This window comes from Topomyia yanbarensis, chromosome 2 (assembly GCF_030247195.1).
Source record: "Topomyia yanbarensis strain Yona2022 chromosome 2, ASM3024719v1, whole genome shotgun sequence".
NCBI lineage: Eukaryota > Metazoa > Arthropoda > Insecta > Diptera > Culicidae > Topomyia > Topomyia yanbarensis.
The window spans coordinates 40,760,621-40,786,461 of record NC_080671.1 but is presented as its reverse complement, the minus strand read 5'-3'; the positions used below and the strand labels follow the sequence as shown (position 1 = coordinate 40,786,461).

Sequence of the window (25,841 nt, the reverse complement as noted above, 5' to 3'; positions counted from 1 at the left end):
AGCGAACAAGGCACAAACAGCGAAACAAAGACGGACTGTGATATAAAAGTATAAAGACACAAAGTACGATCGATCGACCACCGCCGGCGGTGACTGAACTAGACTGTCGTGAATTTTATTTGGCGCACTTTATCACAGATAATACATGTACAACGGCGGGGGCATATGCACAGATTGCGCTCTGCCGCAACATACTCCCCCACCAAAACGAATGTTTTTTTTGTCAACAGCTGTATGATTGGTTTAATAAAGTCAAATGACGGGCACTGAGAACTTTTGAAATGAACTTCGACATGTTTGCTTCATTATAGTAACTTTGGACGGTGGTATTCCATTGTGTTGACATGATGGCGTTCAGCGATTTACTTCGGCGGAGCACTTGCTTTTGATGACTGCATTTGGGGACGTTGCGATCGGTGCAACTGGAAGTTGATCCCGCTGGAGTAATGCATTCCACTAAGCGGCTGCAAGTACGCCCACACCGGCTTAGCTCCGCAGGGGGATGATATTGCTAAGCGGCTGCATACTTGCCCACACCGGCATAGCTGAAGTGACGCGAAATAGAATCGTAACCAATTGTCTTCACATAAATTCCAAATTTGAATAATCGGTCGGCAGGTTGTTGTGGCACGGTGGTATCCTGGTCACGGCACCATATGATCGTTCGCAGCGGTAGGACCCGTTTCCTGCCTTCCAATAAACGAACGAAGCGAACAAGGCACAAACAGCGAAACAAAGACGGACTGTGATATAAAAGTATAAAGACACAAAGTACGATCGATCGACCACCGCCGGCGGTGACTGAACTAGACTGTCGTGAATTTTATTTGGCGCACTTTATCACAGATAATACATGTACAACGGCGGGGGCATATGCACAGATTGCGCTCTGCCGCAACACATTGTTTTAGGCTGTTTTTGGTGAAATCTAAAAGGTCACTTTAAAAGTACAAAATCACTGCAATCGGTGTATATTTTAATTTTGGATGCACTGCCGAAACACCCTAGGGTTCTTCGAACACATTTTCAAGTGACATGTAAACATTCATAATTTCAAAGTAGATCAATTTCATGAAAATAAAAATTATGCAAACCATGACATAATGTGAGCCCATGTCTAAGTTCAAAATGTAATATAAGTCTCTGACATCCCTGAAAATAGCATTTTTGAATATTCTTTCAAGCGACGCGTTGAAGTATATCCAGATAGTCCATTTCGGCTCATAGAATAAAAAAACATTGGAAATTATTGCGAGTGACTAACGAAAGTGAGACAGAACAAGATTCATTTAGTACTGCCTAACCTAAAACAAGCAAACAAGCCTGCGCGAGATTAGCTTTTTACGCTAGAGTCCTTCACGGGACGTGGAGATTGATGGTGTGGTCACGGAGTTGAGTCTGTGCTTAGATGATTTTTTGATGCTTGGATTTTTTTCCGTGGATCGGTCCCTAAGGGTAATAGAAAACGAGCGATTTTATTCGGTACCATTCGAAGGGGATAAGAAGGTTTAGTCCCCATCAGACTTCTTTCGGGTGGCCTTCGCCGGGTTCATACAATTAACTCACTTTTACATGGATAAGGTTCATCAACTCGTTCGCCTTTTTGTATCGAGGATCATGAACTGTCTCTGTTGTGGTCATATTCCACATGATCTCTCGACATGTTCCCGGTACAAACTGCGAAGGAATAAAATTAAGGGACAACTCCAGACAAAGAAAGAACGCTCCAGGCGCTTTTATGCAGAAATGTTTAAAAAAGTTACACCTGAGTCATTTATTTAGAAAATTCCTTATGATCTCTTGTGATTTGGTGAGACGCTTTTGAAGAACTGTCCATAGCTGAACTTGGGAGTTCGACGAAAAAACCTTTACTGTTTCGATCTTCCGAGTAAATGACCTAAGCTATCTCCGTCTGAAATAAAATCGATACCAAATAAAGGGCGAGTCGATAATCTTTGCAACACTAGATTGATGGGTAAATCGACAATGTAATCGAAATGAATCCAAAATTTTACAATAGTTCAATATATGTATTTATTTCAGCTCACATACATCGTTCAAATTTTAGGATTAGTTTGAATAAAGTGTTTGACATTTGCGATTGACTTTCTTTATCAAAGCCAGTACAGTCGTTACGGGCGTGTATTTCTTAGCTTTTTCCACTTGCTTGTCATTTTCTTTCCATACTTCACCTCCTATTTGGTTTTCCGAATTTGGTGCTTCATTATGGCTCAAATAGGACATATTTCTGGACAGGTTTGTGGGTTCATTTCTTTCGGCACAAAATTCACAGAATCAGCCGAGTACCATTTCTGCATGTTTTCACAGTGACATGAAACCAAATCGGACCCAAAGAGCTGTTTTTGATCATGCTGCCTCAAAAAACGGTAAAAGAGGCACCCAGTTTTGTAGATGCTTGAGCAACACCGTAAAAAAAGATCTTTAAACATAGTGACTAAAATTGCATGGACAAGAATTATTCTCGTTTTTTGCAAGAATTGTAATATTATTAAAATATATCGCAGGTAATTTAAGCAGGCGAGATAAGTAAAAAAAACTTATAAATTATTAAACGGTACTTGAATAAATCTTCACTGGTAGTACACATCCAGTTCACATTTTCAACGATGATGCCTATTCTTGTAAAACAATTATATGTAGAGAACATGTTTAGTCTGATCATAATTTAAACTTATTTTCGCGATTATATAGATCTAATTAAATTTTAATTCAAACATCTGTCTAATGAGATGTGTCTAAAGTTGAATAACAAGAAATAAAGGAAGTCAGTCAGTCTAACTTCTGACCTCACACAAAGCAGAAGCAACAAAATCGCTATGCTATAGCAGGCTATAGGCACCAGTGAATCAAGCTAGCTATTGTTCTATATCAATGCACATACAAACTGTATCGTTGCCCCCGGCTGCGGAGTGAAATGAGTTTTCCAAATGAAACAAAAGTGCCCGTGCTACGGGATAACACGATTTCGATCAACTTTAATAAAACTCGTGTTAGACCCACAGTTCAGGAAGTGGAACAATTAGTTAAAGTTAAAATGGAGCTTAATCTCGCTGAAGTTACGTACATTCTACTACATCACGTAAAAAACTGTGTTTTGATCATGTTTAGAAGCACAGGCCGAAAACTTCATTGCAAAGAACAACATGCAACACGAGGTCGAATTTAATAACACCAGAATCAATATCCCCGTGCATATGGAAAACGATATGGTGGACGTGCGTATCCATGATTTGACCCCGCGCATGAAGAAAGATTACATCAAACGAATCATGTCGCAATATGGAGAAGTAGAATCTATTACGAATGACACCTGGAGAAATTTCACCGACATTCCCAACGGCGTTCGTATTGTGAGGATGCGAGTGACTAAACCAATACCTTTTTACATGACTATCGAATGCAAATCACCGAAGGATGGCGTGACCTATAAGCAAACAACGTTAATCATATCCCGGGCAGACTCCAACATGCCAATTCTGCAACCATACAGCCCACTACGGAAAAACATGCGCCGAAGCAACTAGTCAAAACTCATCTACTACAGCCCACTCTAACAAGCAGCCACCGACACCTTCAGATAAACCAAAAAACAACGATCCAATTAATCATTAATGCAGGTGCAAGAACCACGACAACCGCTCCCAAACCAACAACTAGCATCGCCAATAAAGAAGCAAATAGCGATGAAGACGGATTTAGAACAGCGACCCGTAAGAACAAGAAACAAACAAGAACCTCTGATCGCGAACAGCAAGAAAGCAGTACCGATGACGACATGGACGGAAACGAGAACGCGAGATAAGGCAGACTGAATGACCCCCAAGCGGCTTCACCGCCAAGGAAAAGGATCTCAACACGCAGCAGCAAACTGCGTCAACAAGATCTGGCAGACCGACATTCTTAGAATTTATATATATTTTTTATTTCCACTTATTGTAAAAAAAATTAAAAGACCCACGGCTCAGATGTGCTAACGCATTGAGCCGTTTCAAATAAAACTTTAGATTGAAAAAAATAAAAAAAGGAAGTCAGTCACTTCCCAGTCTAACCAGCGACGTCTGCTCCAAATATGAACCAAATCTAACATGCGTATCTACCACATCAATGTGCTTGAAATTTGTATAAGATGTTTCTACAATTTTGACTCTATATGCAAATGCAAATTTGATGACTCTGTATGCATTAGATTCTTACTGCAAGTGAGCAGCGCATAGTGGTTCCATTCCTTAAGGGAGGCGGTCATAAATATATTCAATGCAAATTTTGATACAAAACTGCATTTCTATAGTAAATTTGGGTCGCTGAATTCAAATTTCGCAATAAAAAATCTATTATATCCACCTAACAGTGTGATTCGGCCTTTCTTATTACATTAGGGCTCATCATTTTTTTTTTGTTCCAGGTTTTTTTTAGTATCGAATAGTACAAGTTGTGCTTCGCTGGTAAAAAAAAAATAATAGTTATTCATTGGAAGTCCTCTAAATTGTAGCTTTTGCACCTGAACTCAAATATTAGGATATCGTTTTCGGTGAGCATTATATCTCGTTAACCAACTAACAGACCAATCTGCAAATATTGTTCGTAATTGGTACAGCATGTTAACGAAAGAATTTTAAATAAATCGTGTATTTTTTCCTTTAAAATTATGGTTTTCGTGAATAACAAAATGTTTTCCTGCAATAAAAATTATCCCATAATAAAAAAAACTCCGTTAGAGTACCAGCTATTTTAAAATGGAAAAACGAGAAATAGTTTATGATTTCAAGTTTATTCGTAAAAATTAATCGCATTGGGCTTTTTAACGCACTTGAGAACGTAATTGTAATACGAAGTGGAGTGAGACATTTGCCTCGTACATTGCATATTCCGTAGCGACATGTGTTTCAACGAGAAGTGTCAAATAAATGAATATAACTCAACTTCTAATGATTCGATATAATAATTTTAGATATAATAATAATAATTAAGCTATATAGTTTCGATATCAGTAGTAATTATTAACGTAATATTATTTGACAATGTGATATAAAGTTTTTTGTCTTGCATTATCCCGATAAACATATACAACATCTTAGATTCTCTAGGCAGTCTGGGCGCAGAGATGCGCAGCTGAATCCTAGTTTAAGTGGACTAGACCATTTTGAAAAGAAGTTCGGGAAGGATATTGAGAGACAAAGTTAGTTAAAGTCATATTGAAAAATTTTAAGTTAATTTTTATATTATATATACAAATAAACCCATTTTTCTGCTCTCCTTACACTCCAGTAACTGAATTTTATCATTCAATACACAGTTAATAGTAGTGTTGTCTGAAAAGAAATATGAATATTAAAAATTACAGATCGAAAAAACATTTTTAGGCGAGCAATCGATTATCGATATTACTTACATTATCGGTAAATAACGAACCACCCTATGTATTATTCTACATACTAAGAAAACCAGTTCATTTTTGACAAAATTCATCATGAAACTATAAAATATACATCCATACCGATGCAATCGCACGATAAAAACACGCCTTCGCCGAAATATTTTTTTTTGGGGAGACCACTGTGCAGCGTAACAACAAGTACAGATTTTTTGAGAAAAAGTATAGAATGGTACAGATTTTTGCAGCTAAAACGGAATTTTCGTTTGACAAATCTAATAATAAGTAATGTTGAGAAATTTTTGATAGTTGACTGACAAACGTGATCGCCACTCACCCCAGTGGGTCTGGGTTCAATCCCAGCCGAGACCGTTGAGATTTTCTGAGGTGAAAAATCTGTGATCACGTCTTTTTTCGGAAGCGAAGTAAGACCGTTTGTCCATCTGTTGATAGGCTGGTACCTAGGGTCCAGATGGAGGATTTACTTCTCTCATCAGAGTTACAAATATTCTTGTTCACTGAATGAAAATTGAACATATTCAGCCGAATTAATCTACTGTACTGAATACTGTACGAAGCGAACGTGCAACAACGAATCGAACGCACCAAAGTAGACACTGGCACAATGTAAGCGATGATAATTATAATTTTAGGGGATTCTGCACCCTACACCCCTTGCTTATATCAAAAATTGCAAAAAATTTCTAGAACAGGGTAACACCAGTCGGAAGTCCGTCATAGTAAACATACACTGTCAAAGTTTGATAACTGTAAATTCATAGCATCCCGAGAAATAAACAAATAACAATAACGTGCTCTTCTCATGTAATTATTGTGGCTCGTAAAACAAGGATTTGCAGCTCTAATAAAGGCTGTTATTCTATTATATCAGTGCATTCCAGTTCTATTTATACCGTATTAAAAAAGTAATTTTGAGAAAGTGCTTTCAGGATGTAGAAATTATCAGAAACTATTTAAGTTAATGCCACACCAGTTTATCATCGCATTCTTGACCAATTTTTACAAACTTGATTTCAAATGATATATATGACACTTCCATTGATTGCTATTGAATTTCAATTAGAATTTTCCTTTGGTCTCGGAGTTATAGGTTGTTTAAGGGGGTCTTTTACTTTCACGGTTTCAAAAAATCGATTTTTTTTTCTTTGTTGAATTTCAATCTATATGTATCTGAGAATACGCCACAGAAAGGATTTGGTGAAAAGCACATTCCTTGGCATGTTTCTGGAAACCGGAAGGTACCCAACTCCGGCCGTTTCTAGGCGCGGCGCACCACGATGGCGCTTGTCTATGGAAAAATATTGTTTAAAGAATTCACCGGTCCATTTTTGTCGGTTTATGTATGTGAGCGTCTGTGAAAAGTTCCTTGTTTTTTTTAGGACGAGATTGTCGTATGGAAAAAAGAATGCGTCGGACATGTTGAGAAGCGTATGGGAACGAGACAAAGAAAACTGAAGCAGGAAAACAAAAGGTATCGGTGGGAAAGGAAAGGAAAGTTGAGGGACAAATCAATCGGCCAGCTAACAAAATTTATGAGCTGGCGATTCGGATAAACTAAAATTCTGTTGAATATATGCGAAATGCAAATGGCTTCCCTTGAACACTGCTCGTCATCGCACGAAAATCCTCAACACTAAAAGTGTCCACCTGGTGAGAACAGTTGGTGCAAGTGGCGTCAGGCCTAAGCGAAAGAAACTTTAGAAACTTTCGAACATGTCAGTATCTACGAAAGTCTATCATCTAATGATTTATTAGAGAGATGCTTAGGAGCTCACACCCAAAACATCAATGAGTCTCTGAATAGTGGAATCTGTTCCTTAGCGCCAAAACACATGCACAAATTCTAGCATATCATCAAATAAAATAAATCCCTCTCGTTTAAATATAGCCAACGTGACTATGATTATAAAAAATATGAGTTTTCTGATTACAGATTACCCAATTTGCCAAAACTACTTAAGCGGGACCCATGGAGTTTCAACATTAATGTCACCAATGAAGTTACAAAGTCGCGAGAGATTTTTCTTTTCATCTTCAAAAGTAGAATTGAAAAGTTAAAACAAGTATCTTCAAAATAAAAAAAAAACAAGTTTCTAAATCCATTGAGTAGATTCTTTACAATTTATTTCCAAAAAAGTGCTCAAATTCGGCCTAATGCACATTCAGTCTAATGTCCATTCGGCCTATTGTCCATTTGGCCTAATGCCGATTCGGCCTAATCTCCATTGGGCTCAATGTCCATCAGCCTAGTGTCCATCAGCCTAATGTCCATTCGGCCTAATGTCCACTCGGGCGAATGTCCTTCGCCCTAGTGACCTTCGGCCTAGAAAAAATATGCAAGCACTCTAAAAATCGACTTTTTAACTGAGGCCCGAAGAACTGAGCCTCTCGAGGTCGGAAAATGTTTGTGCCGCCTCTCCCCCTCCCCGAAATTTTTAAATTCTTGAGAAATTTTAAAATAGTTTCTATTTTAAATTCGTTCTAAACTCAAAATCATTCCAAACCAGATACGATCACCAAAACTTATTTTAATTAAATGAGGTTATTACATATCACGTGTTGTACCATGAACATTTCAAAATCGAAATTTCGGACCCCCTCCGAATTTTTTTCTTCTGGATCCGCTCCTGAATGCGTGTGAAGCTTATATATCCACTTTTTACGATTAACGAATGTGTGTCGTTATCGCACGGATAGAAATGAGGTGTTTTAGGAAATATGTATGTTTGTTGGCTCTAGTGTACGCCTCTGACAGCCATTTTTTCAGGAAGTTTCAGGTTATGAGTTATTTATAGCAGCGGAGGAAAGAATGGAACAAAACAAAAGGCAACAATCAAACGATTGAGAGTGTTGGGCGGAAGGGGGTGTAAGTTGTCGAGGAAAGGGAAACTTTTTGAACTTCATTAGGATACGAAACCCTAATAATAACGAAGTTATATGTTTTGCCTTTCTCATATAAAGAAAGGCTATGCAATCACTGTAAAAATCGACTTTTTAACGGAGGCCCGGAGGGCCGAGTGTCATACACCATTCGATTCAGTTCGTCGAGATCGGCAAATGTCTGTGTGTGTATGTGTGTGTGTGTATGTGTGTGTATGTGTGTGTGTCATTTAAACTCACACAATTTTCTCAGAGATGGCTGAACCGATTTTCGTAAACTTAGTTTAATATGAAAGGTATAACGCTCCCATAAGCTACTATTGAATTTTTAGTTGATCCGACTTCCGGTTCCGGAGTTACGGGTTGAAGAGTGCGGTCACACAGCAAATTCCCATATAAACTGGTACCACCATGATGTTCAAATGATGTAAAACATATTAAAATTGATGTAGCATTACTCTAGTTTGCGGGACTGGATCACTAATGATCAATCAAAGCAGCTTTGACCACATTGGCCACCTATGGCAGTTCATGACGCCCCCGGGGAACCCGCCAAGTTTCTATGATTATATCACACCCATTCCCCAACGATTTCTCTACCGATTTTTACAAACTTGATTTCAAATGAAAGATACAGTAATGCCATTGACTGCTGCTGAATTTCATTCTGTTCTGACTCTTGCTTCCGGAGTTACAGGGGTGTTAGTAAGGATACACTGGAATTTCCCATATAAATCGCGGTAGAATCGTAATACCTCAGAGGCTAAAAACTATTGAAATGGTCACCAAATTACTTCTAATCGCAGATCTAGATCACTGATTGCCAATCAAACATTCTTTGAATATATTGTCCACTATCGACGATTCCGGAAGTCCGGAATTCCGGGCATATTCCACAAATAAAGTCACATTCGGTGATGACTGAACCGATTTTCTCAAACCAAGTCTCAAATGGAAGGCAAAAAATGAGTATTGCATCAGAGCCCCTCCGCCCCCCCCCCCCGCCTTGCCCTTAAATCTCCATCCTTCATCACTACCGTCCCCTTGGACCACCCTCACGCCCGCATTTCCTTCATCGCCCGCATACCAAAATAAGATGAAGGATTTCTGACGCATCCTCCACTCCCACTCTACTAACCCCCCATTCCCTACATGTTCAAACCCATTCCACCAACCTTTCCAAATTATAATCACATGAAGATAACATTGAACTCATGCTTATTAAGCTAATTAAATATTATTCTTTTGCCTTTCTTATATAGAAAGGTTATGCAATTGCTCCAAAAACCGACTTTCTAACCGAGGCCCGGAGGGCCGAGTCTCATATAACATTCGACTCAGTTCGCCGAGATCGCAAAATATCTGTGTGTATGTATGTGTGTATGTATGTATGTATGTATGTATGTATGTATGTATGTATGTATGTATGTATGTATGTATGTATGTATGTATGTATGTATGTATGTATGTATGTATGTATGTATGTATGTATGTATGTATGTATGTATGTATGTATGTATGTATGTATGTATGTATGTATGTATGTATGTATGTATGTATGTATGTATGTATGTATGTATGTATGTATGTATGTATGTATGTATGTATGTATGTATGTATGTATGTATGTATGTATGTATGTATGTATGTATGTATGCATGTTTTTTTTTAGAGTGCAGTAAAAAAAAAATTCAGAAAAACCCTGAGTGAGGAAAAATGTACAAAAACCCCATTGTCAGGGAACGGGTTTGGGCTGCCATCACCCGACCCGCTAAAAACCACTGCTCTTGCCCAGAACCTGATTCCTCCCCGGCACTACCTTACGGCACTACTTCGGGGAGGGGTTCCTATGTGCATAGCACGCACTCTAATTCAACTACTTACTAGTTCGTTTCTTCCGTAGGGTGACAGCCCCACTCCTCTACACACCACCAATTCTCTACCATCCACACAGACTGGCAAGCTCTGCATGGCAGTCGGAAATCTGGCTGTGAGTCGAGGCTTAGTACTCCTCCCCTACGAGTACAGTCTGAGCGGCAAACTTCTGACTGTCTAATTCACCGAGCCCTTCGGCTCGCTTGTGCCGGTTAGCACCGCAACTCCCTTCTCGCACCATTCAACGCCGTTTACTCTTTGAGCACCAGACTTGTTCGCGAACTACTCGGTCTAGTCTCCGACGATGGACCTAGCCTACTCCGACGGAGAATTCCCCGGCGAGAGAAGTTCTCCCGAAACCGAGCCAACCAACCAGATGTCGAGGTCAGTTCGGCGATTCCGGTGGAGCAGAGCGTCCGGTTCGCTGATGCCCCGACGACCTGCAACTGGTGGTATTTCGTCGCGGTCTACTCAGTCTAGTCCCCGGCGGTGAATCTAGCTTACGCCGACGGAGAGTTCCCCGGCGAAGGAGGCTCCCCCGGTACCGATTCTTCTTTTGTTTTAGCACCACAATTTCATGAGCCCTTTGGTTTCCTCTCGTTCCGTTTCGCCCGATCTACTCGATCTAGTCCCCGGCGGTGGATCTAGCCTACTCAACGGGCCATACAGTAGGTGCTGAGGTCTATCCGGCGATTCCGGTTGGAGCGTAACTTCCGGTTCACCGGCGCCCCAACGACCCACTGCTAGCTCTGCGACGCGGTCTACTCGGTCCAATCCCCGGCGGTGGATATAGCCTACTCACGAGCTACCCGGAAGGATGTCGAGGTCGGTTCAGCGATTCCGGTGAAGCTTGACGTCCGGTTCCCAGGCGCCCCGACGACCCAACTCGGTGCTACATCACGCACTACTCAACTGGTCCCCGGCGGTGGACCTAGTCTACACAGTTGGAGAGTTCCCCGGCGGCGGAATTTCTCTCGAAACCCGATTTGCGGTTTCTTGTTGGTCTCTACGCCACCTCCTCTGCAACTCGGAGAGTATGCTCGAGACCACTCTGTTGACAGCGTCCCAGGTATGTTCGTCACGGCACATCTCTTCGACGATATTGTCCGCTGTCATACCAGGTATACCCCTACGAACTTCTTCGAATCTAGGGCATTCGAAGACCACGTGTTCCGGTGTCTCCTGCACGGTCGCATAACCCGGGCAAAGGGGTGACGAAGCATGTCCAAACCGATGCAAGTAATTCCGGAAGCATCCGTGCCCGGACAAAAACTGCGTCGAATGGAAGTTCACCTCTCCATGCTTCCTATGTACCCAGGCCGATACATTTGGGATGAGTCGGTGGGTCCACCTTCCTTTCTCCGCGTTGTCCCACTCCTGTTGCCATTTAGCCAACGAGTCCGCTCGAACCTGTCTCCTAGCGTTACGTGCATTTCTCCGCTGATAGCATTCCACGTCCTCCGCCAGGGTAATGCAGATGGGGATCATCCCGGCGATAACGCATACTGCCTCCGGCGATATTGTTCTGTAGGCACTCGCGACTCGTACGGCCATCAGTCGGAATGTCCTGTTTAGCTTTTCACGGTTCCGCTTGGTTTTCAGCGCAGCACTCCAGGCAGGAACCCCATATCGGAGTATCGATGACGAAACAGTAGATAGCAGACGTCTCGTGCTGCTTCTCGGACCGCCGACGTTTGGCATGATTCTCGCTATTGCGTTCGTTGCCTTCACCGACTTTTCACAGGCGTAATCAACGTGGTTGTTGAAGCTCAACCGGTCGTCGATTATAACTCCCAATTGCATCAAAGCACGTTTCGATGCAATCACGTGCCCTCCGACGTCGATCTGCATCCGTTGGACCGATCTGCAGTTACTGACCAACAACACCTCCGTCTTGTGGTGAGCTATTTGCAGCTTAACCCCGTTCATCCAGCTCTCGATCGCGTCTATTGTCTCCGTCACCGACACCTCCACTTCTTCAAGTGTCTCACCCATCACCGTTAGTGACACGTCGTCCGCGAAACCTACGATTTTCACTTTCCTAGGCAGCTGCAGCGTTAAGACCCCATCGTACATCCCGTTCCAAAGGGTTGGACCGAGAATGGAGCCCTGAGGAACGCCCGCTGTGACACGCAATGACTTCTGTCCTTCGCTCGTCTCGTACAGTAGCACTCTGCTCTGAAAGTAGCTCTTCAGGATCTGGCACAGATAGTCGGGAACCCTCATTCTATGCAGCGCTGCAGCGATGGCTTCCCAGCTGGCACTGTTGAACGCGTTCTTCACATCTATTGTGACCACAGCGCAGTATCGATCTCCTCTTCGCTTCTGTTTAGATGACTTCTCGGCACTCTCGAGCACTATCCGAATTGCATCCACTGTCGATGCTCCTTTGCGGAAACCAAACTGCATCTTGGACAGTCCGCGCTCACCTTCCGTGAATTTCGTCAACCTGTTAAGAATGATCCTTTCCAGGAGTTTTCCGAGTGTATCCAGCAGGCATATGGGTCTGTACGAGGTCGGGTCGCCAGGTGGCTTCCCTGGCTTCGGCAGCAACACCAGCTTCTTGACCTTCCACATTTCGGGGAAGTTGCCTTCATTTAGGCACTTCTGCATCACTATCCTGAACATGTCCGGATATGCCAGGATCGCAGCTTTCAGTACCACGTTTGGTATTCCATCCGGACCAGGGGCTTTCTTTGGTTTTAGGCGCTTCGATGCTTCTACTAGCTCGTTGTTAGTCACTTGCCGATCCATGTTTGTTCCTTCTTCCTCGCCGTGCGGTGACGGTGGCCATATAGTTGGATCGTGCTTCGGGAAAAGACCCTCGACGATTATCTTCAGCTTACTCGGACACATTTCGGCTGGCGTCGTCGGACCCTTCATTTTCGCCATCACGACTCGGTATGCGTCACCCCAGGGATTGGCGTCTACTTCTAGGCATAGCTCCTTGTGGCACTCTGACTTGCTAAGTCTGATCTCCCGTTTTAGAGCGGCCCTAGCTTCCCGAAACGATGCCTTACGCTCTTCTCTATCTGGTTCCGACCTTGCTCTTTGGGCCCGCCTTCTGGCTCTGAGACAAGCAGCGCGTAACGTACTAAGCGTCTCGTTCCACCAGTAAGCTGGACGCCGTTTGTTGCGTGGTTCCAGTTTTCGCGGCATTGTGGCGTCACAAGCCGCCACAATCCTTCTTGTTAGGTCAGCCGCATCCACGTTCTCGGTCCCGCCGTTCGGCCGAAGTGCCTCAACAAAGAGGGCTTTGTTGAAGGCTTTCGTCTTCCACTTTCGTTCGCCGGTCACCCTTCTCTGTACTGCCGCGGGGTTCCGTTGACCGATACGGTAGCGAATCTCCTGGTGGTCACTATGCGTATACGTTTCGCATACTCTCCAATCCATGTTCGCTGTCAATGAGGGACTACAGAATGTGACGTCTATGATAGACTCCCTCCCGTCTCTCCGAAATGTACTAACAGAGCCTTCATTGCACAATCGTACGTCTAACTTCGCTAGAGCTTCCTGCAGGATACACCCTCTTGTGTTGGTTACTCTACTGCCCCATTCCACAGCCCAGGCGTTGAAGTCACCACCAATGACTACCGGCTTCCGATCGATCAACTGCTCGGTTAACTGCTCCAGCATTAGGCTGAACTGCTCTACTGTCCACCTTGGGGGAGCGTAACAGCTGCATACGAAGATGCCGTTGATTTTGGCTATCACGAAACCCTCATAGGAACGTTCTACCACTTCTTGGATAGGGAATCTTCCCATTACTTGTATCGCTGCGGTTCCTGATCTATCCGCCACCCAGTTACCGTTATTAGGGGGGACTTGATAAGGCTCTGCGATCAAAGCGACATCGCACATAGTTTCTGTCGTAGACTGCCACAACAGTTGCTGTGCGGTATCACAGTGATTCAGGTTTATCTGGGTCATCTCCATCACCGTTGGCCTGCAGTCGCCTTCTTGTACGCTGGGCATTTAAAGCCACCCGTCTGATGGTCGCTTCCTTCCGCTGGGGTGCAAAGCAAGCACTTCGGCCTCTGCGTGCAGATGGCAAGATGGCCCGTCTCTCCGCATTTCCAGCACATCCCGGATCTGTCCGGGCCTTTGCAAGCCCCTGCTAAATGTATGTATGTATGTATGTATGTATGTATGTATGTATGTATGTATGTATGTATGTATGTATGTATGTATGTATGTGTGTATGTGCGGATTTGCTAACAAAATGTCCACATCGGTTTCTTGGAGATGGCTGAACCGATTTTTACAAACTAAGATTCAAATGAAAGGTATAATATTCCCATAGGTTGCTATTGAATTTCATTTTCAACCGACATCTTGTTCCGGATTACGAGTTGAAGAGTATGGTTACAAAACAAAATTTGTTGATTTGTCCACATCGGTTTCTCGGAATTTTCTGAACCGATTTTGACAAACTTGATTTTAAATGAAAGGTCCATCAGCTGCTGTTGAATTTTGTGTGGATCCGAGTTCTGGTTCCTGAATTACAGGGTGATACGTACGATCACGCAGCAAATCCCGATTCTAACGAATTCTGCGATGAATTGGTGAGGTGATTTTTTTCCAAAATATAAACACAACTGTTGAATTTGTAGATCTAGGTCACCAACAGTCATTCAAAGTCTCTTTGGCCACCATCGACGGATCCGGAAGCATCGAAATTCAGAATAACGGTTATATTGGTTTTTCGAAAATGGCTAGAACGATTTGATCAACTTAGTCTCAAATGAAAGGTGTTGCGTCCCCGGAAACTGATATTAAATTCCATCTCCATCCGACTTCCAGCTCCGGAGTTACGGGTTGTGGAGTGCGATCACATAGAAAACTCCGATTCAAACCGATACCTCGATGAATGCAAAAAGGTGCTCTTATATATACTTACCAAGTGTAATAAGAATGAAAGACATTTCCATAATGTTATATTGTACGAACCAGTTATTAAATCATAGTTTGGAGAAATGAGAAAGGCACAATTGCACCTATAGGTGGATTAAAACAGGTTTTTTTCGAGAGCGTTGCACTCACCTCAAATTGTGAACGGAATTGCCCTTACTCAAAAAGCTGTGATATCTATTTTCGCTTGATGACATGAGATTGTGAGCATACAAACGGAAAATGTAATGCACGCAGTTTTGGGTGCATGGAAGAATTTTAGTATATAATAGGCGTCGTCTTCCGGTTTGGAAATTTCAGCACCATTTTTCACCGAATAGAGTGCACCAATGATAATATTTCAATGGACAGATTTAGAAGTTAAGTGTCTTCGATAAAGCTGTAATTTAGGCACTTTCAAGTAAAGTTTTTGTGCATGCCCTATTCTGTCTCCCTTTTTCAAAATATGGAACTAAAATTTTCTAGCAAATTGATGACTCATATTGTGTAGTAACATTCGACTAAACATACTGCAAAAAGAATCGTGTTAGGTTCCTTGCAAAACTGACTCAGATATCTCTTTGTTAAAAGTTCAAAAAATTCTCCTAACAAAGCTATATTTATAGGCAAGGGAATTATCATTTTTATTCTCACTTTTAGTGAAATTTTGAAACCTAGTGCCATCTAGTGGTAGAATTGTGAGATATTAAACTGTTAAAAATCCTAATAAAACATTCACCATGCTGGTCCGAGAGCTAAATTTGACCGATTTCATTCAAATTTGCAGTAGACAATCCTGGTGGGACCAAGAGTCGATTCACGATTGACTTTTCAAAAAATTGTTTTTTTTTGTATGGACAGTCTAATATGAGTCATCTAGTAAAGGAGAAATCAATAATCCATTGAAGGATTTTTCCTTCAATTTCATTGTATAGAACTCCACGAACTACATCACGCATCTTACGTATACTTATTGCGATAGTCGCCTAAGTCAGCCTAGAGAAAGTTCCGCAGACCACTTTACTTATGCCTCAACTTTTCACATCAATCCTAGAAGCTTAGTCTCTTCGCGCATCGCAATGGAATCGCACGGTAATCAAACGTAACCGCGAAAAATCAGTCATCGAACACATATTCGCTTTTTGTCGGGCGCACGAAAATTGCCCCAGACAAATCATTATTAGAGCCTTCTGTTTACTGGAGTAAGTGTAATCTAACAACTCGCACATGTTTATAAATAGCATGTTCCTCCCGGCATTATCCGTTTACATTTGATCATGTGACAGTGAACCGGTTACTGTTTGATTTACCACAATCCACCCGTACCAACCAACGGCGCTACCTGAGCCGACTCCCACGGATCTCACCAGAAGTGTCGGTGGTACTGATTAGGCAGTTTTTGACCCCCGCCGAGGAGGGCAAAGTGCGGATGAACGCGCATTATTTACCTGCCTACAGTCGGTGTCACGATCCGTGCCAATGTCCCGTTCCATGGCACAACCTTCACGCTGAGGGAGAAATAAAATAGGTAGGTAGGTACTTATTGCAGCTCGAGGACGAAGCCTACAGAAATACAGAGCGATAAGCCGTCATCGTGAGGGAAATATCGAACCGTGCAACGGAACAAATAGCGGAGATAATCAGTGGTGCGCACCTATCTTTACAATTGCCTATCTTTCGGTGATAATTTTCGTCTTCGAATATTCACCCTTACCATCAAATCGAACGTTGCAAATTGGTTTGGTATTAGAGACCCTTTGTAGTCGTTCGTTATCGTTCCCAAGCTGTGATATCTATTTTTGCAACGGTCAATCTCTACGAAATTCGATGGCGCGTGATACGAGCCAACTCGAAGAAACTGGTTCAAATGTTCGGTTGTGATGTTAGTGTGAGGCTGTTTAAGAACTTGATAGGGTAAAGATTTTTCCAACTCTGTGAAGAAGGAACTCGTCACTAGATTTACTTTTCAATTCGCGTCGTTTTTTATCAGTCTATTATATTGATGAGGACCGGTTCTGCAAGTCAACTCGATAATAGATGGTATGTAGTAATTGATTGAGTACACGCTAAGCTTCCTCATCACCCCAGTAGCATTTGCAAACATGCATACGTTTATGTCCGGGAATGGTGATAGTATTTAGCCGTATCGTTGGGTTTTCGTTAGCGCAGTTCAGTTCCAGCTCTCGATTGCCATGTCCACTCGCAATGTTTGATCCGCACGTCCGAATGTGGCACAATCGTATGATGCAATAAAAAAAATAAGCAACCAATTAGTTATCTTTTAATCCCTGATGGACATTTAGTGGAACAACAACACATGGCTATAATGTGCAATAAAATTGGACACACAATGCCAAATTGATAATTTCGATTATCATTCGACAGCAGTTAATGTAGATATAGACCGATGAATTTGTGGTTATGGTCTTTTCAAACAATTATTTGTGATTTGTGTGTGTGTGTGTGTTTTTGAATATTGCAAAAAAGCGATAATCAAGCTCATTCATTTGCGTATAGCAGCGGTGTTCACCGTTCATACTCTCTACCAGCTCAACTAGCGTTTCCAGAAAGCATCTTTCTTGAAATATCTTATAAAGATCCACTCCAGATCTACTCAAAAATTCTTGCACAATCTTTCCAAAATGATGATAAATATTCATAAAGAAAAAAATGGTCCCAAAAAATCGATTTGTTTATAACAATAATAGAATGAATAAGCTAAATAACATAAAAAGTATTTCAAAGATTTTTGCAAGTTCATAAGAAAACGAATTTTTTGTTTATAGAACATTTTTTCCAAGCATCGAAACTCGTAAATTATACGCTAATCAAAATTTATCAACCGGGCCTCTAAAATTGGGTGAAATTGAAATTTCGATGGAAAATCCAATGTCTCGGTGTATACAAAATCAAATTTAGATGGCCTTGCAAAAAATTGACCTTAGCATTGACTTTTTAAGTGTTTTGCCTGTTTATTTAAAAAAAATGCAACGGGGGACGTAATTGACCGATTTTAACGAACTAATTACCAATGAAATAGTTATAAGACACACATTGTTTGTGATTTTTTTCCGATCCGAAAAGCTACTGAGGAATTCCACGAAGATCCGTCCCAAAATCTTTAAAATCGTGACCGACCATCTTAGATTCCAATGAAACTTTACACGTTTCACCGTCATGCAAGACTAAATATTTTCCACAGGTAATAAGATTATTTTGACTCAAGAGCAACTTTTCAAAAGGGCGTAAACGTTTCTACGTGTATGAATTTCAATTTTTTTTGTTCGATTACTGTATTTTATACAGCAAAACTATCTGAGAACGAATTACAGGGAATGATTACTTCTGTCTGAAAAAAATATACACTGAAAAAAATGTTGTGTCATTTTTTAATAAAACAAAAATTTATGATAAAAATTTAAATTGCGAAAAAACCCATTTTTTTTAAATTTTTTATATTTTGTTAACAAAAACCTAAAGAGAAAAGAAACATTTTGAATGTGATTGCATGATGGAGAAAAAGTTGGTAAAAAAGTTTTCCTAACAATAACTTCGTACATATTTTTAAATTCCATATTAATAGACATACAAAATTGTAATTCTATTACAGAATATAATTCTAAGCACCATTTAAAATCAAAATGCATTTAACAAAAATCTTCCAAAATGCGATAGTTTTCGAGATATTTGAAATTTTGCTCCTTCAAAAACAATTAATTCGTGTAATTATGCTCTTTTTAAAAGGTATTCGCGTTACCCCATCAAAAAATGTCAAAAATTTAATGTTTATCGTTTTAAAGACGTAAAAGCAACTTTTTTAGTGTATTTGGATCCTGGAGAAGCTTTCAATAAAATAGTTTTCCTAACAACAACTTTTGACATTTTTTTATAATTCTTACTATTTGCAGTCAAAAATGCAATTTTCTTTTTGAATATGATTCTAAACGCCATTTTAAATCGAAATGCTCTTAACAAAAATTTTCTAAAATGTAGTAGTTCTCGAGATATTTTAATTTTTGTTTTAACAACACAATTATTTTATTTTATTACGACCTTTTCATAAGTTAGTCGCGTTTCTCCATCAACGATAATAGGTTTTTTAAAAGGCCCGTAAACTTTCCTGCAACTTTCTCTTTGACATCAAGGCGATATTGTGAAACATTTTAATGTTACATGAAAACAACCAACATATGATTCAGATATTGGATGTTCCATAAATGACGTAGCATTTTTTGAGTGATTTTAACACCCCCCCCCCTCCCCCATCGTAGCATTTCGTCACAAACCTCTAAATACCCCCTGGTAATTACGTAGCTTGACAGTAACTCTGCCCCCCTTTTCTCCGTAAATTTTTTAAAAATTCTATTCTATTTCCTTTTAAAAAAGCTACGTAGCATGACATGACCCCCTACCCCCCCCCCCCCCCCTGTCGTCACACATCATCACAAAATACAAAACTCCCCCCTCCCCCATATAATGCTACGTCATTTATGGATGATCCCTATATAGTTTAATCAACAGACCCTATGGTTGAAATATATTTTGGTTGCTTTCATGTAACTTTCAAATGGTTTACAATATCGCCTTGATGTCAAAGAGAAAGTTGCACGAACGTTTACGGGCCTTTTGAAAAACCTATTATTGTTGATGGAGAAACGCGACTAACTTATGAAAAGGTCGTAATAAAACAAAATAATTGTGTTGTTAAAACAAAAGTTAAAATATCTCGAGAACTACTACATTTTAGAAAATTTTTGTTAAGAGCATTCCGATTTAAAATGGCGTTTAGAATCATATTCAAAAAGAAAATTGTATTTTTGACTGCAAATAGTAAGAATTATAAAAAAATGTCAAAAGTTGTTGTTAGGAAAACTTTTTTATTGAAAGCTTTTTTTTTAATTCGTTTATTTGACACGGCTCAATGCGTTAGCTTAGAGGAGCCATGGGTCTTTTATATATTTACAAGAAGTAAAAAATAAAAATAACAATAAATTTTATTTTGGGCCTGTAAGATCCCGTGCGCGCAGCTTGCTATTGCGAGCGGAGATCTTTTTTCGCGTCAGGAAAATGTTCCTTCTTTCGCCAACTTCGTGGTTACCCATGTTTGTCTCGTTGTTGCTTACGTCGGTATCATCATCTCGATTACTGCCGTGATACTCGCGATCAGATCTTCTTTCTGGCTTTTTGTCCTTGCGGGTCCCGAATGTGAACACTCTATCCTTGGTGGTAGCTTCTTCACTGGTGGTATTAGTTAAGTTTGAGGCTTTTGCAGTTGTCATTATTGCCTTAACTCCAGCCACAAATTTGGCAACCGATTGTGGTTCAGGTAAAGATATTGGGGCTTGGGTGTTGGCATTGTTTTCTGCAACTGAGCTTTCCTTAGCAGTTTCTGGGCAGGGTTGTCCGTAGTGCGCCGTTTGTTCACAGAATTGGCACGTATTAGTTTGTCCCTGATATGTACAAAGAGTTCGCTGTGTAATAGTATCACCCCTTTCTGTGTTGTACTGCAGGGTAAGGTAGGAGGGAATGGGTTGGTCTACCCGCATTCTCACCACAAAGACGCCATTTGAAATACATGGGAAGTAGTTTCTCCATGTGTCCTCCGTAATAGATTCCACTGCTCCATAATGCGACATGAATCTTTTAATTGCCACTTTGCAAGTAAGTGGAGATAAATCATGTAATTTAACTTCTATATTCCCATTATCCATGTATACAGGGATCTTGATTTCAGCGTTGTCACAAATAAGCACGTGTTTTAAGTTATTCTGCGAAATGAATCTTTTCGCCTGGGCGAATTTGTTGAAGGTTATCAGCACCGCATGCCTGACGTGCTCAAGCTGTATGCAGGTGACTTCCGAAAACCGAATCTGCATTTTCACCTTCAGCAGATGTTCCACATCACGAATACTTGGTCTTATGCGAAAAGACCTGAAGTCAATGGCCACTGTGTTAGGCCGAATAATCACGTTTTGTTGATGAGACTCAGTCATCTAGATAGATCACACGAGAATAAAAATAACGGTATCCTTTGTTGTTCAGATAATGCACACAAATAACTGTTTTTTCGTTCGCTTTGCACTGGCTCGGACAGAAGCAGTAGCACACTGGGTATTGTGACCGATGCCTTTGATGGTTGAAAATAGACTGAGTTATTGAAAGCTTCTCCATGATCCAAATACACTAAAAAAGTTGTTTTTACGTCTTTAAAACGATAAACATTAAATTTTTGACATTTTTTGATGGGGTAACGCGAATAACTTTTAAAAAGAGCATAATTACACCAATTAATTGTTTCTGAGGGAGCAAAATTTCAAATATCTCGAAAACTATCGCATTTTGGAAGATTTTTGTTAAATGCATTTTGATTTTAAATGGTGCTTAGAATTATATTCTGTAATAGAATTACAATTTTGTATGTCTATTAATATGAAATTTAAAAACATGTACGAAGTTATTGTTAGGAAAAATTTTTACCAACTTTTTCTCCATCATGCAATCACATTCAAAATGTTTCTTTTCTCTTTAGGTTTTTGTTAACAAAATATAAAAAATTAAAAAAAATGGGTTTTTTCGCAATTTAAATTTTTATCATAAATTTTTGTTTTTTTTTTGAAAAATGACACAACATTTTTTTCAGTGTATATTTTTTTCGGACAGAAGTATTCATTCCCTGTAACTTGTTCTCAGATAGTTTTGCTGTATAAAATACAGTAATCGAACAAAAAAATTCAAAAATTCATGCACGTAGAAACGTTTACGCCCTTTTGAAAAATTACTCTTGTATCAAAATATTCCAATTGCCAGAGAATATCATGGAGATTCATACAGCGAACACACCTGTAAAGTTTCGTTCGAATCGACGATGGTCATATTTTGCGGTCGGCCGGTTTCTCATGGAATCCCTCTACTATTTTGTATATATTTGAAATAATTTTTATAACACAATGAAATAAAAAAAGCTGGGTGGGTAATGTCTGTGACATAACCGGGGTGTCGTGATTACACTTCAGACTATTACTTCAAGGCTTATGATATTCAAGGAAAACTTAATTCTTATTGGATGTTAGGCAATGGTCACGCCGGAGATCAATTTGTTCAGTTTTTCATCATTTGCGTTTCCTACCAGCTCCAATATTCCGGTGATGAATTCCTATTACGGCCACAAACTGGACGGATGCTCTAGCATAGTAGCCCTTTCTCAGCAGACGGTGGATTCGACCGACAGGAAACTGAAGACCGGCACAAAACGAGCGGGATTATTGTTTTCCCTTCGTCTTTCCTTCTTTACCGCATCCAAACATAGCGAGCGTATGATGTAGGCAGAACGAATATAATATAACCCCCGGTTTTGCACTCGATTCAGTTTACGTTCGAAACCAAATGGGCTGACCATCGAATGAAATCAGTTTACTTTCATTGTCAAAGTGGCGGAGCTTCGAACGAAAACAGTTGAATATTTGCGACTCGGTGCATGAGATTACTGGGAACCAATCAGGAATGAGCTTCAGTCAGATGATTTAAAATCGGGGTTTTCCATGTGTGTTTGCTAATTTCGACCAGTCGGAAATAGTTGCTGATGGAAAAGATGTTCAAATTTAATTCTTGGTTGATGCTTTGATAACGCTGATAAGGACTAATTTGCTCTCTGGGTGGCAGATTTTTGTTTCAATTGGCCCTCGTTACTAGCACGGAGCTGCACGAACTGATTATTGTAAACCTTCTCTCTTGATGGTTGAATGTAGTCTTGTGCCATCTGGCAAGGTTGACTAGTAGAAACTGACCAAAATCACAAATCTTTCTGTTCAAGATTTGCGGCTTGGTGCATGAAATTAGCGGGAACCAAACACTAACGAGCTGCGGACGGGCGTTTTAAAATCGTTTTTTCCATATTCCATATGTATGCTAAGTTCCACCCAACGGAAATAAAAAATCCGATTATAGTACTCGAATGATGCCTTAATAGCAATCGACTCTCGGTTTTGTTCTCGGTTTAGCTTACGTTCGAAACTAAAACGGTTTACTTCCATCGTCAAAGAGGTTAAATAGCTTTGAACAAGCACTAATCTGGCTCGCGTGGTCCGTTGATCGAATTGTACAGATTAATTACTGCTTTCACAAAATCTATTATTACCGTTATTTTCAGTAATTCTACGTTTTGCAAAATTATTTCAAATACGGCTAAAACTATAGCTCTTTACCACACTGGGTTAGTAACAATAGCATATCCTGCAGTTTCAGCTCTCTGTGCATAGGTTCATCTATGTATGGAGAACCAAAAATTCGGATACGTTACATTACTACAGGGTAGTTGCATATGGCAGTTGCAGCATTACTACAGGGCAGTTGCATATCAAATGATATGATGCTCTGTAATCGGTCTCATAAAGATCACATGAATAATACTCAGTGCGCTGAATAGTAAGCATGTGATAATTGAGTTTTCAATGTCAAGTTAGTGCCCTGACTAGAGTTGTGCTTGGAAAAATGCAACAAATTCATTGACATTTTCGGACTCACATCCGGCAGAAAAGTCTTTGTTTGAACGCAAGTTTGCACGCCAATGGTTGGCATGTTCGGATGCAGCCCAAGAGCGAATCTTGTACTTTATCCAACTAATCGACAGTGGTAGAACTGGTTCTGGACTAATGAAGTCAGTCGCAGCACTAGCTCTAGCCAATTCGTCCGCCCATTCATTTCCAGTAATACCGGAATGACCGGGTATCCATAGAAGGTAGATAAAAGTTGAAATGCTAGGTTCTTCGATTTGAGTTCGACATGCGATTACTAATTTCGATCTCGAATCTGCCGAATTAAGTGCTTTGAGGGCAGCTTGACTGTCAGAGCAAAAATAGATTATTTTTCTGCAAATTCCCTGTTGAAGTGCTGATTGTACGCCACACAGAATCGCAAAGATTTCTGCTTGGAGTACGGTACAGTATCTACTCAGCGAATGATATTGGTTTAATCTCATTTCGTGACAATAGACACCAGCACCGGCTCGGCCCTCCAAAAAAGAACCGTCAGTATAACAAACTACGTATTCTTCAAGTTGTCGCTCCATTCAGCCAGACAGGCATTCGTCGCGAAGAAGAATTCTCACATTGAAAGTTTTAAAAGGAAAACTACATGTGAATGTAAGGTCACTAGGAGAAAGTGTATACTCATCTTAAGTAATCATTTAGGGCCACAGTCTTGTGTGGCTAGTTGCACGATCTATTGGGTTACTGTTGCAGAGCCCAGTAACCTTAAGACTGTATGTACAAGAAAGCGCTTCTTGTTTCAGAAACACATGTAGCGGTTTTATGTTCCATAGTGCCTCTAGAGCAGCAGTAGGTGTTGTCGAGAACGCACCAGTCATCGCCATCAAGATCATCACCTGAAGATGATTGGATTTTCATGACTTCTCCCTTCTGCCACCAAACAAGTCACCCGTATACCAGTATTGGTCTAACGATTATTGTATAGATCCACTGAATGTACTTGGTTTTGAGTCCCCATGATTTGCCGAAAGTCCGCCGAAGGCCATGCAAGTTTTCTTGATCCTGAAATCGATGTAACCTGTTCTATTATTTTTTGAGTCGAGAATCACCCCAACGTACTTAACTTGATCTGCGATAATGATTTCAGTGTCAAAAAACTGTAATGGACGAGCACCAGTTGTAATCCTTCTTTGCGTGAAAAGCACCATTGATATTTTATTTGGATTAACTGATAGTCCAACATGAAGACACCATTGCTCAACACCCGTATAAGGCTTGTTACATCAAATCAAAAAGTGTGTTAATGCAAATACCGGTGATCATTATGTGATAATCATCGGCGAAACCATACGCCGGAAACCGAAGCTCATTAAGTTTCCTCAACAAGCCATTGGCGACAAGGTTCCATAGATGTGATGACAGCACACATTTAGTTTCCTTATCTCTACTTCTCTTAACGATGAGCACTAATGTCGGTTGCTAAGCATTGCGTGTATCCATGATATATGAAGGTAAACCATGACCTCGTGCTGCTCCCAAATCCACAAATCTCGTCTTTCGTAGATGTCTAAATCCACAAATCTCGTCTTTCATGGATGTGTCGAAGAAAATAGTATATTCAGAAGTATTTTTGAAATGAACACGGTTGGAATTGTAAGAAGAAGGATTTATGTTCTGCGCTATGTGGTCAAAGCACAGGGACATGAAATGGGTCTGTGAATTGAGCTCGACAAGCCGTTTCGAAATTTTCAATCACCTCCAAGTTCAAGATATCGTATCGAATGAGCAATCGATATGAAAGATTCCGATACCTAATGTGGCATCCCCAAGTACCTTTCGAGTCGAATCAGACGCCTATATATTTTACTGTGAAGACTTGAGCAATAGTTTGACCCAATACCAGAAGCTGTAGTGCTGGCTGGTTCATGCTTCCTAGAAAATACAACTAGCTCAGTTGTCTCCGTGAAGAATTCGATACCAAACTTAAATTGTAATAGTCCTTGAAGATCGACAGCTTTGGGTCCCGTTACAGAAACCACGCCATCGTCTGCAAGTTGAACATGCAGGAATTGTCAAGACATTCATCAATGTCTTTGACATAGAAATTGTATAACAGGGGGCTTAGACATGAGCCCTGGGGAAGGCCCATGTAGCTAAATCGTGATGTCGATAAGTCACCATGCGGAAAATGCATGTGCTTTTCCGATAACAAGTTTAGTAAAATGTTGTTTAAAGTCGCTGAAAGACCATGCTGGTGCAGCTACTCTGAAAGAATGTTGATAGAAACTGAATGTAAAGCC

The 25,841-nt window shown here is 40.5% G+C and overlaps 1 protein-coding gene across 1 annotated transcript in view; it reads left to right on the top strand.

Moving 5' to 3' along the window:
* The window catches only part of LOC131683327 (cGMP-dependent protein kinase, isozyme 1), a 118,697-nt gene that overhangs the window by 1,308 nt on the left and 91,548 nt on the right, over window positions 1-25,841 (top strand). The gene's annotated exons all lie outside the window — the stretch shown is intronic.